The sequence below is a fragment of the Carassius gibelio genome, chromosome B19 (genome assembly GCF_023724105.1).
Source record: "Carassius gibelio isolate Cgi1373 ecotype wild population from Czech Republic chromosome B19, carGib1.2-hapl.c, whole genome shotgun sequence".
Classification (NCBI taxonomy): Eukaryota; Metazoa; Chordata; class Actinopteri; order Cypriniformes; family Cyprinidae; genus Carassius; species Carassius gibelio.
Window position 1 is genome coordinate 5,952,674 of NC_068414.1, and position 13,712 is coordinate 5,966,385.

Sequence of the window (13,712 nt, forward strand, 5' to 3'; positions counted from 1 at the left end):
CAGCTGCCGCTTATGAAGAACGACTAACATGGCCTTAAAAACACAACCTCTGCTGCATTGGCCGGGAATCGGACCCGGGTCTCCCGCGTGGCAGGCGAGAATTCTACCACTGAACCACCAATGCTCTATTTCTGCAAGAATTCTACGAATTTATGTGGAAAATGCATCTCTTCAACTGGGTAATATCGACCAATGCTAAAGCTGAACAACTGACAGACAAACTGATCAAGTTCCATGGGTATTTGATGAACTGATATGAGCAAAAGTGTCTCTGAGCAAAGGGGAGTGGGGGAGGTCAATATCAAAAGTGAGAGGCGTTAACTTCTGTGGCCACCAGCTCCCTTAAGAACGACAGGGCACCTCAGCCTCCTGGACTGCACCAGATTTGTCAGTTCTTGCTGGGAGTCATTACCCTGCTCTTCCAACAAGCCACTGTCCAACTGTGACCTTGTAGCGCTGTCTTGGGGATCTTACATTACTTACCTTGCAGTTTATTCCACTTTCATGCAGATCAGCATTGACCCCCTGGACATTTTTCTTCTGGTGTTTTTTAGAGACAACAAACAGGTCAGTTTACTCTCATTGGTTTCTTTAAGCCTGACCTTTCTTGCCTGCAGCCTTTTTATTGCCTTCAGGAGTTTTTCACAGGTGCATGAGCCATAATTGCTTGTACTTCGTTGAACAAGCATGGAAAAGCATTGTCTAGAGTGCTTCCACTAGTTCCCTGTAAAACACTGATAAGTTGCCCACTTCTAAAGTAGCAAGATACACTGCTTTGCTTCTGCTGGGAATCGAACCTGGGTCTCCTGCGCGGGAAACAACATCTTTGACATTCAGCCACCAGTGAGTGAAGCTGCGCTGTGCTCGTGGCTCTGGGGACAGCTGCCGCTTATGAAGAACGACTAACATGGCCTTAAAAACACAACCTCTGCTGCATTGGCCGGGAATCGGACCCGGGTCTCCCGCGTGGCAGGCGAGAATTCTACCACTGAACCACCAATGCTCTATTTCTGCAAGAATTCTACGAATTTATGTGGAAAATGCATCTCTTCAACTGGGTAATATCGACCAATGCTAAAGCTGAACAACTGACAGACAAACTGATCAAGTTCCATGGGTATTTGATGAACTGATATGAGCAAAAGTGTCTCTGAGCAATGGGGAGTGGGGGAGGTCAATATCAAAAGTGAGAGGCGTTAACTTCTGTGGCCACCAGCTCCCTTAAGAACCACAGGGCACCTCAGCCTCCTGGACTGCACCAGATTTGTCAGTTCTTGCTGGGAGTCATTACCCTGCTCTTCCAACAAGCCACTGTCCAACTGTGACCTTGTAGCGCTGTCTTGGGGATCTTACATTACTTACCTTGCAGTTTATTCCACTTTCATGCAGGTCAGCATTGACCCTGGACATTTTTCTTCTGGTGTTTTTTAGATACAACAAACAGGTCAGTTTACTCTCATTGGTTTCTTTAAGCATGACCTTTCTTGCCTGCAGCCTTTTTATTGCCTTCAGGAGTTTTTCACAGGTGCATGAGCCATAATTGCTTGTACTTCGTTGAACAAGCATGGAAAAGCATTGTCTAGAGTGCTTCCACTAGTTCCCTGTAAAACACTGATAAGTTGCCCACTTCTAAAGTAGCAAGATACACTGCTTTGCTTTTGCTGGGAATCGAACCTGGGTCTCCTGCGCGGGAAACAACAACTCTGACATTCAGCCACCAGTGAGTGAAGCTGCGCTGTGCTCATGGCTCTGGGGACAGCTGCCGCTTATGAAGAACGACTAACGTGGCCTTAAAAACACGACCTCTGCTGCATTGGCCGGGAATCGGACCCGGGTCTCCCGCGTGGCAGGCGAGAATTCTAACACTGAACCACCAATGCTCTATTTCTGCAAGAATTCTACGAATTTATGTGGAAAATGCATCTCTTCAACTGGGTAATATCGACCAATGCTAAAGCTGAACAACTGACAGACAAACTGATCAAGTTCCATGGGTATTTGATGAACTGATATGAGCAAAAGTGTCTCTGAGCAAAGGGGAGTGGGGGAGGTCAATATCAAAAGTGAGAGGCGTTAACTTCTGTGGCCACCAGCTCCCTTAAGAACCACAGGGCACCTCAGCCTCCTGGACTGCACCAGATTTGTCAGTTCTTGCTGGGAGTCATTACCCTGCTCTTCCAACAAGCCACTGTCCAACTGTGACCTTGTAGCGCTGTCTTGGGGATCTTACATTACTTACCTTGCAGTTTATTCCACTTTCATGCAGGTCAGCTTTGACCCTGGACATTTTTCTTCTGGTGTTTTTTAGAGACAACAAACAGGTCAGTTTACTCTCATTGGTTTCTTTAAGCCTGACCTTTCTTGCCTGCAGCCTTCTTATTGCCTTCAGGAGTTTTTCACAGGTGCATGAGCCATAATTGCTTGTACTTCGTTGAACAAGCATGGAAAAGCATTGTCTAGAGTGCTTCCACTAGTTCCCTGTAAAACACTGATAAGTTGTCCACTTCTAAAGTAGCAAGATACACTGCTTTGCTTTTGCTGGGAATCGAACCTGGGTCTCCTGCGCGGGAAACAACAACTCTGACATTCAGCCACCAGTGAGTGAAGCTGCGCTGTGCTCATGGCTCTGGGGACAGCTGCCGCTTATGAAGAACGACTAACGTGGCCTTAAAAACACGACCTCTGCTGCATTGGCCGGGAATCGGACCCGGGTCTCCCGCGTGGCAGGCGAGAATTCTACCACTGAACCACCAATGCTCTATTTCTGCAAGAATTCTACGAATTTATGTGGAAAATGCATCTCTTCAACTGGGTAATATCGACCAATGCTAAAGCTGAACAACTGACAGACAAACTGATCAAGTTCCATGGGTATTTGATGAACTGATATGAGCAAAAGTGTCTCTGAGCAAAGGGGAGTGGGGGAGGTCAATATCAAAAGTGAGAGGCGTTAACTTCTGTGGCCACCAGCTCCCTTAAGAACCACAGGGCACCTCAGCCTCCTGGACTGCACCAGATTTGTCAGTTCTTGCTGGGAGTCATTACCCTGCTCTTCCAACAAGCCACTGTCCAACTGTGACCTTGTAGCGCTGTCTTGGGGATCTTACATTACTTACCTTGCAGTTTATTCCACTTTCATGCAGATCAGCATTGACCCCCTGGACATTTTTCTTCTGGTGTTTTTTAGAGACAACAAACAGGTCAGTTTACTCTCATTGGTTTCTTTAAGCCTGACCTTTCTTGCCTGCAGCCTTTTTATTGCCTTCAGGAGTTTTTCACAGGTGCATGAGCCATAATTGCTTGTACTTCGTTGAACAAGCATGGAAAAGCATTGTCTAGAGTGCTTCCACTAGTTCCCTGTAAAACACTGATAAGTTGCCCACTTCTAAAGTAGCAAGATACACTGCTTTGCTTCTGCTGGGAATCGAACCTGGGTCTCCTGCGCGGGAAGCAACATCTCTGACATTCAGCCACCAGTGAGTGAAGCTGCGCTGTGCTCGTGGCTCTGGGTACAGCTGCCGCTTATGAAGAACGACTAACATGGCCTTAAAAACACAACCTCTGCTGCATTGGCCAGGAATCGGACCCGGGTCTCCCGCGTGGCAGGCGAGAATTCTACCACTGAACCACCAATGCTCTATTTCTGCAAGAATTCTACGAATTTATGTGGAAAATGCATTTCTTCAACTGGGTAATATCGACCAATGCTAAAGCTGAACAACTGACAGACAAACTGATCAAGTTCCATGGGTATTTGATGAACTGATATGAGCAAAAGTGTCTCTGAGCAAAGGGGAGTGGGGGAGGTCAATATCAAAAGTGAGAGGCGTTAACTTCTGTGGCCACCAGCTCCCTTAAGAACCACAGGGCACCTCAGCCTCCTGGACTGCACCAGATTTGTCAGTTCTTGCTGGGAGTCATTACCCTGCTCTTCCAACAAGCCACTGTCCAACTGTGACCTTGTAGCGCTGTCTTGGGGATCTTACATTACTTACCTTGCAGTTTATTCCACTTTCATGCAGATCAGCATTGACCCCCTGGACATTTTTCTTCTGTTGTTTTTTAGAGACAACAAACAGGTCAGTTTACTCTCATTGGTTTCTTTAAGCCTGACCTTTCTTGCCTGCAGCCTTTTTATTGCCTTCAGGAGTTTTTCACAGGTGCATGAGCCATAATTGCTTGTACTTCGTTGAACAAGCATGGAAAAGCATTGTCTAGAGTGCTTCCACTAGTTCCCTGTAAAACACTGATAAGTTGCCCACTTCTAAAGTAGCAAGATACACTGCTTTGCTTTTGCTGGGAATCGAACCTGGGTCTCCTGCGCGGGAAACAACAACTCTGACATTCAGCCACCAGTGAGTGAAGCTGCGCTGTGCTCATGGCTCTGGGGACAGCTGCCGCTTATGAAGAACGACTAACGTGGCCTTAAAAACACGACCTCTGCTGCATTGGCCGGGAATCGGACCCGGGTCTCCCGCGTGGCAGGCGAGAATTCTACCACTGAACCACCAATGCTCTATTTCTGCAAGAATTCTACGAATTTATGTGGAAATTGCATCTCTTCAACTGGGTAATATCGACCAATGCTAAAGCTGAACAACTGACAGACAAACTGATCAAGTTCCATGGGTATTTGATGAACTGATATGAGCAAAAGTGTCTCTGAGCAAAGGGGAGTGGGGGAGGTCAATATCAAAAGTGAGAGGCGTTAACTTCTGTGGCCACCAGCTCCCTTAAGAACCACAGGGCACCTCAGCCTCCTGGACTGCACCAGATTTGTCAGTTCTTGCTGGGAGTCATTACCCTGCTCTTCCAACAAGCCACTGTCCAACTGTGACCTTGTAGCGCTGTCTTGGGGATCTTACATTACTTACCTTGCAGTTTATTCCACTTTCATGCAGATCAGCATTGACCCCCTGGACATTTTTCTTCTGGTGTTTTTTAGAGACAACAAACAGGTCAGTTTACTCTCATTGGTTTCTTTAAGCCTGACCTTTCTTGCCTGCAGCCTTTTTATTGCCTTCAGGAGTTTTTCACAGGTGCATGAGCCATAATTGCTTGTACTTCGTTGAACAAGCATGGAAAAGCATTGTCTAGAGTGCTTCCACTAGTTCCCTGTAAAACACTGATAAGTTGCCCACTTCTAAAGTAGCAAGATACACTGCTTTGCTTCTGCTGGGAATCGAACCTGGGTCTCCTGCGCGGGAAACAACATCTCTGACATTCAGCCACCAGTGAGTGAAGCTGCGCTGTGCTCGTGGCTCTGGGGACAGCTGCCGCTTATGAAGAACGACTAACATGGCCTTAAAAACACAACCTCTGCTGCATTGGCCGGGAATCGGACCCGGGTCTCCCGCGTGGCAGGCGAGAATTCTACCACTGAACCACCAATGCTCTATTTCTGCAAGAATTCTACGAATTTATGTGGAAAATGCATTTCTTCAACTGGGTAATATCGACCAATGCTAAAGCTGAACAACTGACAGACAAACTGATCAAGTTCCATGGGTATTTGATGAACTGATATGAGCAAAAGTGTCTCTGAGCAAAGGGGAGTGGGGGAGGTCAATATCAAAAGTGAGAGGCGTTAACTTCTGTGGCCACCAGCTCCCTTAAGAACCACAGGGCACCTCAGCCTCCTGGACTGCACCAGATTTGTCAGTTCTTGCTGGGAGTCATTACCCTGCTCTTCCAACAAGCCACTGTCCAACTGTGACCTTGTAGCGCTGTCTTGGCGATCTTACATTACTTACCTTGCAGTTTATTCCACTTTCATGCAGGTCAGCTTTGACCCTGGGCATTTTTCTTCTGGTGTTTTTTAGAGACAACAAACAGGTCAGTTTACTCTCATTGGTTTCTTTAAGCCTGACCTTTCTTGCCTGCAGCCTTTTTATTGCCTTCAGGAGTTTTTCACAGGTGCATGAGCCATAATTGCTTGTACTTCATTGAACAAGCATGGAAAAGCATTGTCTAGAGTGCTTCCACTAGTTCCCTGTAAAACACTGATAAGTTGCCCACTTCTAAAGTAGCAAGATACACTGCTTTGCTTTTGCTGGGAATCGAACCTGGGTCTCCTGCGCGGGAAACAACAACTCTGACATTCAGCCACCAGTGAGTGAAGCTGCGCTGTGCTCATGGCTCTGGGGACAGCTGCTGCTTATGAAGAAAGACTAACGTGGCCTTAAAAACACGACCTCTGCTGCATTGGCCGGGAATCGGACCCGGGTCTCCCGCGTGGCAGGCGAGAATTCTACCACTGAACCACCAATGCTCTATTTCTGCAAGAATTCTACGAATTTATGTGGAAAATGCATCTCTTCAACTGGGTAATATCGACCAATGCTAAAGCTGAACAACTGACAGACAAACTGATCAAGTTCCATGGGTATTTGATGAACTGATATGAGCAAAAGTGTCTCTGAGCAAAGGGGAGTGGGGGAGGTCAATATCAAAAGTGAGAGGCGTTAACTTCTGTGGCCACCAGCTCCCTTAAGAACCACAGGGCACCTCAGCCTCCTGGACTGCACCAGATTTGTCAGTTCTTGCTGGGAGTCATTACCCTGCTCTTCCAACAAGCCACTGTCCAACTGTGACCTTGTAGCGCTGTCTTGGGGATCTTACATTACTTACCTTGCAGTTTATTCCACTTTCATGCAGATCAGCATTGACCCCCTGGACATTTTTCTTCTGGTGTTTTTTAGAGACAACAAACAGGTCAGTTTACTCTCATTGGTTTCTTTAAGCCTGACCTTTCTTGCCTGCAGCCTTTTTATTGCCTTCAGGAGTTTTTCACAGGTGCATGAGCCATAATTGCTTGTACTTCGTTGAACAAGCATGGAAAAGCATTGTCTAGAGTGCTTCCACTAGTTCCCTGTAAAACACTGATAAGTTGCCCACTTCTAAAGTAGCAAGATACACTGCTTTGCTTCTGCTGGGAATCGAACCTGGGTCTCCTGCGCGGGAAACAACATCTCTGACATTCAGCCACCAGTGAGTGAAGCTGCGCTGTGCTCGCGGCTCTGGGGACAGCTGCCGCTTATGAAGAACGACTAACATGGCCTTAAAAACACAACCTCTGCTGCATTGGCCGGGAATCGGACCCGGGTCTCCCGCGTGGCAGGCGAGAATTCTACCACTGAACCACCAATGCTCTATTTCTGCAAGAATTCTACGAATTTATGTGGAAAATGCATCTCTTCAACTGGGTAATATCGACCAATGCTAAAGCTGAACAACTGACAGACAAACTGATCAAGTTCCATGGGTATTTGATGAACTGATATGAGCAAAAGTGTCTCTGAGCAATGGGGAGTGGGGGAGGTCAATATCAAAAGTGAGAGGCGTTAACTTCTGTGGCCACCAGCTCCCTTAAGAACCACAGGGCACCTCAGCCTCCTGGACTGCACCAGATTTGTCAGTTCTTGCTGGGAGTCATTACCCTGCTCTTCCAACAAGCCACTGTCCAACTGTGACCTTGTAGCGCTGTCTTGGGGATCTTACATTACTTACCTTGCAGTTTATTCCACTTTCATGCAGGTCAGCATTGACCCTGGACATTTTTCTTCTGGTGTTTTTTAGATACAACAAACAGGTCAGTTTACTCTCATTGGTTTCTTTAAGCATGACCTTTCTTGCCGGCAGCCTTTTTATTGCCTTCAGGAGTTTTTCACAGGTGCATGAGCCATAATTGCTTGTACTTCGTTGAACAAGCATGGAAAAGCATTGTCTAGAGTGCTTCCACTAGTTCCCTGTAAAACACTGATAAGTTGCCCACTTCTAAAGTAGCAAGATACACTGCTTTGCTTTTGCTGGGAATCGAACCTGGGTCTCCTGCGCGGGAAACAACAACTCTGACATTCAGCCACCAGTGAGTGAAGCTGCGCTGTGCTCATGGCTCTGGGGACAGCTGCCGCTTATGAAGAACGACTAACATGGCCTTAAAAACAGGACCTCTGCTGCATTGGCCGGGATTCGGACCCAGGTCTCCTGCGTGGCAGGTGAGAATTCTACCACTGAACCACCAATGCGCTATTTCTGCAAGAATTCTACGAATTTATGTGGAAAATGCATCTCTTCAACTGGGTAATATCGACCAATGCTAAAGCTGAACAACTGACAGACAAACTGATCAAGTTCCATGGGTATTTGATGAACTGATATGAGCAAAAGTGTCTCTGAGCAAAGGGGAGTGGGGGAGGTCAATATCAAAAGTGAGAGGCGTTAACTTCTGTGGCCACCAGCTCCCTTAAGAACCACAGGGCACCTCAGCCTCCTGGACTGCACCAGATTTGTCAGTTCTTGCTGGGAGTCATTACCCTGCTCTTCCAACAAGCCACTGTCCAACTGTGACCTTGTAGCGCTGTCTTGGGGATCTTACATTACTTACCTTGCAGTTTATTCCACTTTCATGCAGGTCAGCTTTGACCCTGGACATTTTTCTTCTGGTGTTTTTTAGAGACAACAAACAGGTCAGTTTACTCTCATTGGTTTCTTTAAGCCTGACCTTTCTTGCCTGCAGCCTTTTTATTGCCTTGAGGAGTTTTTCACAGGTGCATGAGCCATAATTGCTTGTACTTCGTTGAACAAGCATGGAAAAGCATTGTCTAGAGTGCTTCCACTAGTTCCCTGTAAAACACTGATAAGTTGCCCACTTCTAAAGTAGCAAGATACACTGCTTTGATTTTGCTGGGAATCGAACCTGGGTCTCCTGCGCGGGAAAAAACAACTCTGACATTCAGCCACCAGTGAGTGAAGCTGCGCTGTGCTCATGGCTCTGGGGACAGCTGCCGCTTATGAAGAACGACTAACATGGCCTTAAAAACATGACCTCTGCTGCATTGGCCGGGATTCGGACCCGGGTCTCCCGCGTGGCAGGCGAGAATTCTACCACTGAACCACCAATGCTCTATTTCTGCAAGAATTCTACGAATTTATGTGGAAAATGCATCTCTTCAACTGGGTAATATCGACCAATGCTAAAGCTGAACAACTGACAGACAAACTGATCAAGTTCCATGGGTATTTGATGAACTGATATGAGCAAAAGTGTCTCTGAGCAAAGGGGAGTGGGGGAGGTCAATATCAAAAGTGAGAGGCGTTAACTTCTGTGGCCACCAGCTCCCTTAAGAACCACAGGGCACCTCAGCCTCCTGGACTGCACCAGATTTGTCAGTTCTTGCTGGGAGTCATTACCCTGCTCTTCCAACAAGCCACTGTCCAACTGTGACCTTGTAGCGCTGTCTTGGGGATCTTACATTACTTACCTTGCAGTTTATTCCACTTTCATGCAGGTCAGCTTTGACCCTGGACATTTTTCTTCTGTTGTTTTTTAGAGACAACAAACAGGTCAGTTTACTCTCACTGGTTGCTTTAAGCCTGACCTTTCTTGCCTGCAGCCTTTTTATTGCCTTCAGGAGTTTTTCACAGGTGCATGAGCCATAATTGCTTGTACTTCGTTGAACAAGCATGGAAAAGCATTGTCTAGAGTGCTTCCACTAGTTCCCTGTAAAACACTGATAAGTTGCCCACTTCTAAAGTAGCAAGATACACTGCTTTGCTTCTGCTGGGAATCGAACCTGGGTCTCCTGCGCGGGAAACAACATCTCTGACATTCAGCCACCAGTCAGTGAAGCTGCGCTGTGCTCATGGCTCTGGGGACAGCTGCCGCTTATGAAGAACGACTAACATGGCCTTAAAAACATGACCTCTGCTGCATTGGCCGGGATTCGGACCCGGGTCTCCCGCGTGGCAGGTGAGAATTCTACCACTGAACCACCAATGCTCTATTTCTGCAAGAATTCTACGAATTTATGTGGAAAATGCATCTCTTCAACTGGGTAATATCGACCAATGCTAAAGCTGAACAACTGACAGACAAACTGATCAAGTTCCATGGGTATTTGATGAACTGATATGAGCAAAAGTGTCTCTGAGCAAAGGGGAGTGGGGGAGGTCAATATCAAAAGTGAGAGGCGTTAACTTCTGTGGCCACCAGCTCCCTTAAGAACCACAGGGCACCTCAGCCTCCTGGACTGCACCAGATTTGTCAGTTCTTGCTGGGAGTCATTACCCTGCTCTTCCAACAAGCCACTGTCCAACTGTGACCTTGTAGCGCTGTCTTGGGGATCTTACATTACTTACCTTGCAGTTTATTCCACTTTCATGCAGGTCAGCTTTGACCCTGGACATTTTTCTTCTGTTGTTTTTTAGAGACAACAAACAGGTCAGTTTACTCTCATTGGTTGCTTTAAGCCTGACCTTTCTTGCCTGCAGCCTTTTTATTGCCTTCAGGAGTTTTTCACAGGTGCATGAGCCATAATTGCTTGTACGTCGTTGAACAAGCATGGAAAAGCATTGTCTAGAGTGCTTCCACTAGTTCCCTGTAAAACACTGATAAGTTGCCCACTTCTAAAGTAGCAAGATACACTGCTTTGCTTCTGCTGGGAATCGAACCTGGGTCTCCTGCGCGGGAAACAACATCTCTGACATTCAGCCACCAGTCAGTGAAGCTGCGCTGTGCTCATGGCTCTGGGGACAGCTGCCGCTTATGAAGAACGACTAACATGGCCTTAAAAACACGACCTCTGCTGCATTGGCCGGGAATCGGACCCCTGGTCTCCCGCGTGGTAGGCGAGAATTATACCACTGAACCACCAATGCTCTATTTCTGCAAGAATTCTACGAATTTATGTGGAAAATGCATCTCTTCAACTGGGTAATATCGACCAATGCTAAAGCTGAACAACTGACAGACAAACTGATCAAGTTCCATGGGTATTTGATGAACTGATATGAGCAAAAGTGTCTCTGAGCAAAGGGGAGTGGGGGAGGTCAATATCAAAAGTGAGAGGCGTTAACTTCTGTGGCCACCAGCTCCCTTAAGAACCACAGGGCACCTCAGCCTCCTGGACTGCACCAGATTTGTCAGTTCTTGCTGGGAGTCATTACCCTGCTCTTCCAACAAGCCACTGTCCAACTGTGACCTTGTAGCGCTGTCTTGGGGATCTTACATTACTTACCTTGCAGTTTATTCCACTTTCATGCAGGTCAGCTTTGACCCTGGACATTTTTCTTCTGGTGTTTTTTAGAGACAACAAACAGGTCAGTTTACTCTCATTGGTTTCTTTAAGCCTGACCTTTCTTGCCTGCAGCCTTTTTATTGCCTTCAGGAGTTTTTCACAGGTGCATGAGCCATAATTGCTTGTACTTCGTTGAACAAGCATGGAAAAGCATTGTCTAGAGTGCTTCCACTAGTTCCCTGTAAAACACTGATAAGTTGCCCACTTCTAAAGTAGCAAGATACACTGCTTTGCTTTTGCTGGGAATCGAACCTGGGTCTCCTGCGCGGGAAACAACAACTCTGACATTCAGCCACCAGTGAGTGAAGCTGCGCTGTGCTCATGGCTCTGGGGACAGCTGCCGCTTATGAAGAACGACTAACGTGGCCTTAAAAACACGACCTCTGCTGCATTGGCCGGGAATCGGACCCGGGTCTCCCGCGTGGCAGGCGAGAATTCTACCACTGAACCACCAATGCTCTATTTCTGCAAGAATTCTACGAATTTATGTGGAAAATGCATCTCTTCAACTGGGTAATATCGACCAATGCTAAAGCTGAACAACTGACAGACAAACTGATCAAGTTCCATGGGTATTTGATGAACTGATATGAGCAAAAGTGTCTCTGAGCAAAGGGGAGTGGGGGAGGTCAATATCAAAAGTGAGAGGCGTTAACTTCTGTGGCCACCAGCTCCCTTAAGAACCACAGGGCACCTCAGCCTCCTGGACTGCACCAGATTTGTCAGTTCTTGCTGGGAGTCATTACCCTGCTCTTCCAACAAGCCACTGTCCAACTGTGACCTTGTAGCGCTGTCTTGGGGATCTTACATTACTTACCTTGCAGTTTATTTCACTTTCATGCAGATCAGCATTGACCCCCTGGACATTTTTCTTCTGGTGTTTTTTAGAGACAACAAACAGGTCAGTTTACTCTCATTGGTTTCTTTAAGCCTGACCTTTCTTGCCTGCAGCCTTTTTATTGCCTTCAGGAGTTTTTCACAGGTGCATGAGCCATAATTGCTTGTACTTCGTTGAACAAGCATGGAAAAGCATTGTCTAGAGTGCTTCCACTAGTTCCCTGTAAAACACTGATAAGTTGCCCACTTCTAAAGTAGCAAGATACACTGCTTTGCTTCTGCTGGGAATCGAACCTGGGTCTCCTGCGCGGGAAACAACATCTCTGACATTCAGCCACCAGTGAGTGAAGCTGCGCTGTGCTCGTGGCTCTGGGGACAGCTGCCGCTTATGAAGAACGACTAACATGGCCTTAAAAACACAACCTCTGCTGCATTGGCCGGGAATCGGACCCGGGTCTCCCGCTTGGCAGGCGAGAATTCTACCACTGAACCACCAATGCTCTATTTCTGCAAGAATTCTACGAATTTATGTGGAAAATGCATTTCTTCAACTGGGTAATATCGACCAATGCTAAAGCTGAACAACTGACAGACAAACTGATCAAGTTCCATGGGTATTTGATGAACTGATATGAGCAAAAGTGTCTCTGAGCAAAGGGGAGTGGGGGAGGTCAATATCAAAAGTGAGAGGCGTTAACTTCTGTGGCCACCAGCTCCCTTAAGAACCACAGGGCACCTCAGCCTCCTGGACTGCACCAGATTTGTCAGTTCTTGCTGGGAGTCATTACCCTGCTCTTCCAACAAGCCACTGTCCAACTGTGACCTTGTAGCGCTGTCTTGGCGATCTTACATTACTTACCTTGCAGTTTATTCCACTTTCATGCAGGTCAGCTTTGACCCTGGACATTTTTCTTCTGGTGTTTTTTAGAGACAACAAACAGGTCAGTTTACTCTCATTGGTTTCTTTAAGCCTGACCTTTCTTGCCTGCAGCCTTTTTATTGCCTTCAGGAGTTTTTCAAAGGTGCATGAGCCATAATTGCTTGTACTTCATTGAACAAGCATGGAAAAGCATTGTCTAGAGTGCTTCCACTAGTTCCCTGTAAAACACTGATAAGTTGCCCACTTCTAAAGTAGCAAGATACACTGCTTTGCTTTTGCTGGGAATCGAACCTGGGTCTCCTGCGCGGGAAACAACAACTCTGACATTCAGCCACCAGTGAGTGAAGCTGCGCTGTGCTCATGGCTCTGGGGACAGCTGCTGCTTATGAAGAAAGACTAACGTGGCCTTAAAAACACGACCTCTGCTGCATTGGCCGGGAATCGGACCCGGGTCTCCCGCGTGGCAGGCGAGAATTCTACCACTGAACCACCAATGCTCTATTTCTGCAAGAATTCTACGAATTTATGTGGAAAATGCATCTCTTCAACTGGGTAATATCGACCAATGCTAAAGCTGAACAACTGACAGACAAACTGATCAAGTTCCATGGGTATTTGATGAACTGATATGAGCAAAAGTGTCTCTGAGCAAAGGGGAGTGGGGGAGGTCAATATCAAAAGTGAGAGGCGTTAACTTCTGTGGCCACCAGCTCCCTTAAGAACCACAGGGCACCTCAGCCTCCTGGACTGCACCAGATTTGTCAGTTCTTGCTGGGAGTCATTACCCTGCTCTTCCAACAAGCCACTGTCCAACTGTGACCTTGTAGCGCTGTCTTGGGGATCTTACATTACTTACCTTGCAGTTTATTCCACTTTCATGCAGATCAGCATTGACCCCCTGGACATTTTTCTTCTGG

At 46.9% G+C, this 13,712-nt stretch overlaps 2 non-coding genes across 2 annotated transcripts; both read right to left on the reverse strand.

Moving 5' to 3' along the window:
• Positions 1-8,833: 8,833 nt before the first annotated feature.
• Positions 8,834-8,904, reverse strand: trnag-gcc (transfer RNA glycine (anticodon GCC)). Its single transcript has one exon. It is a non-coding gene; the product is annotated as a tRNA-Gly (tRNA).
• Positions 8,905-12,344: 3,440 nt separating this feature from the next.
• trnag-gcc (transfer RNA glycine (anticodon GCC)) lies at positions 12,345-12,415 on the reverse strand. Its single transcript has one exon. It is a non-coding gene; the product is annotated as a tRNA-Gly (tRNA).
• Positions 12,416-13,712: the final 1,297 nt, after the last annotated feature.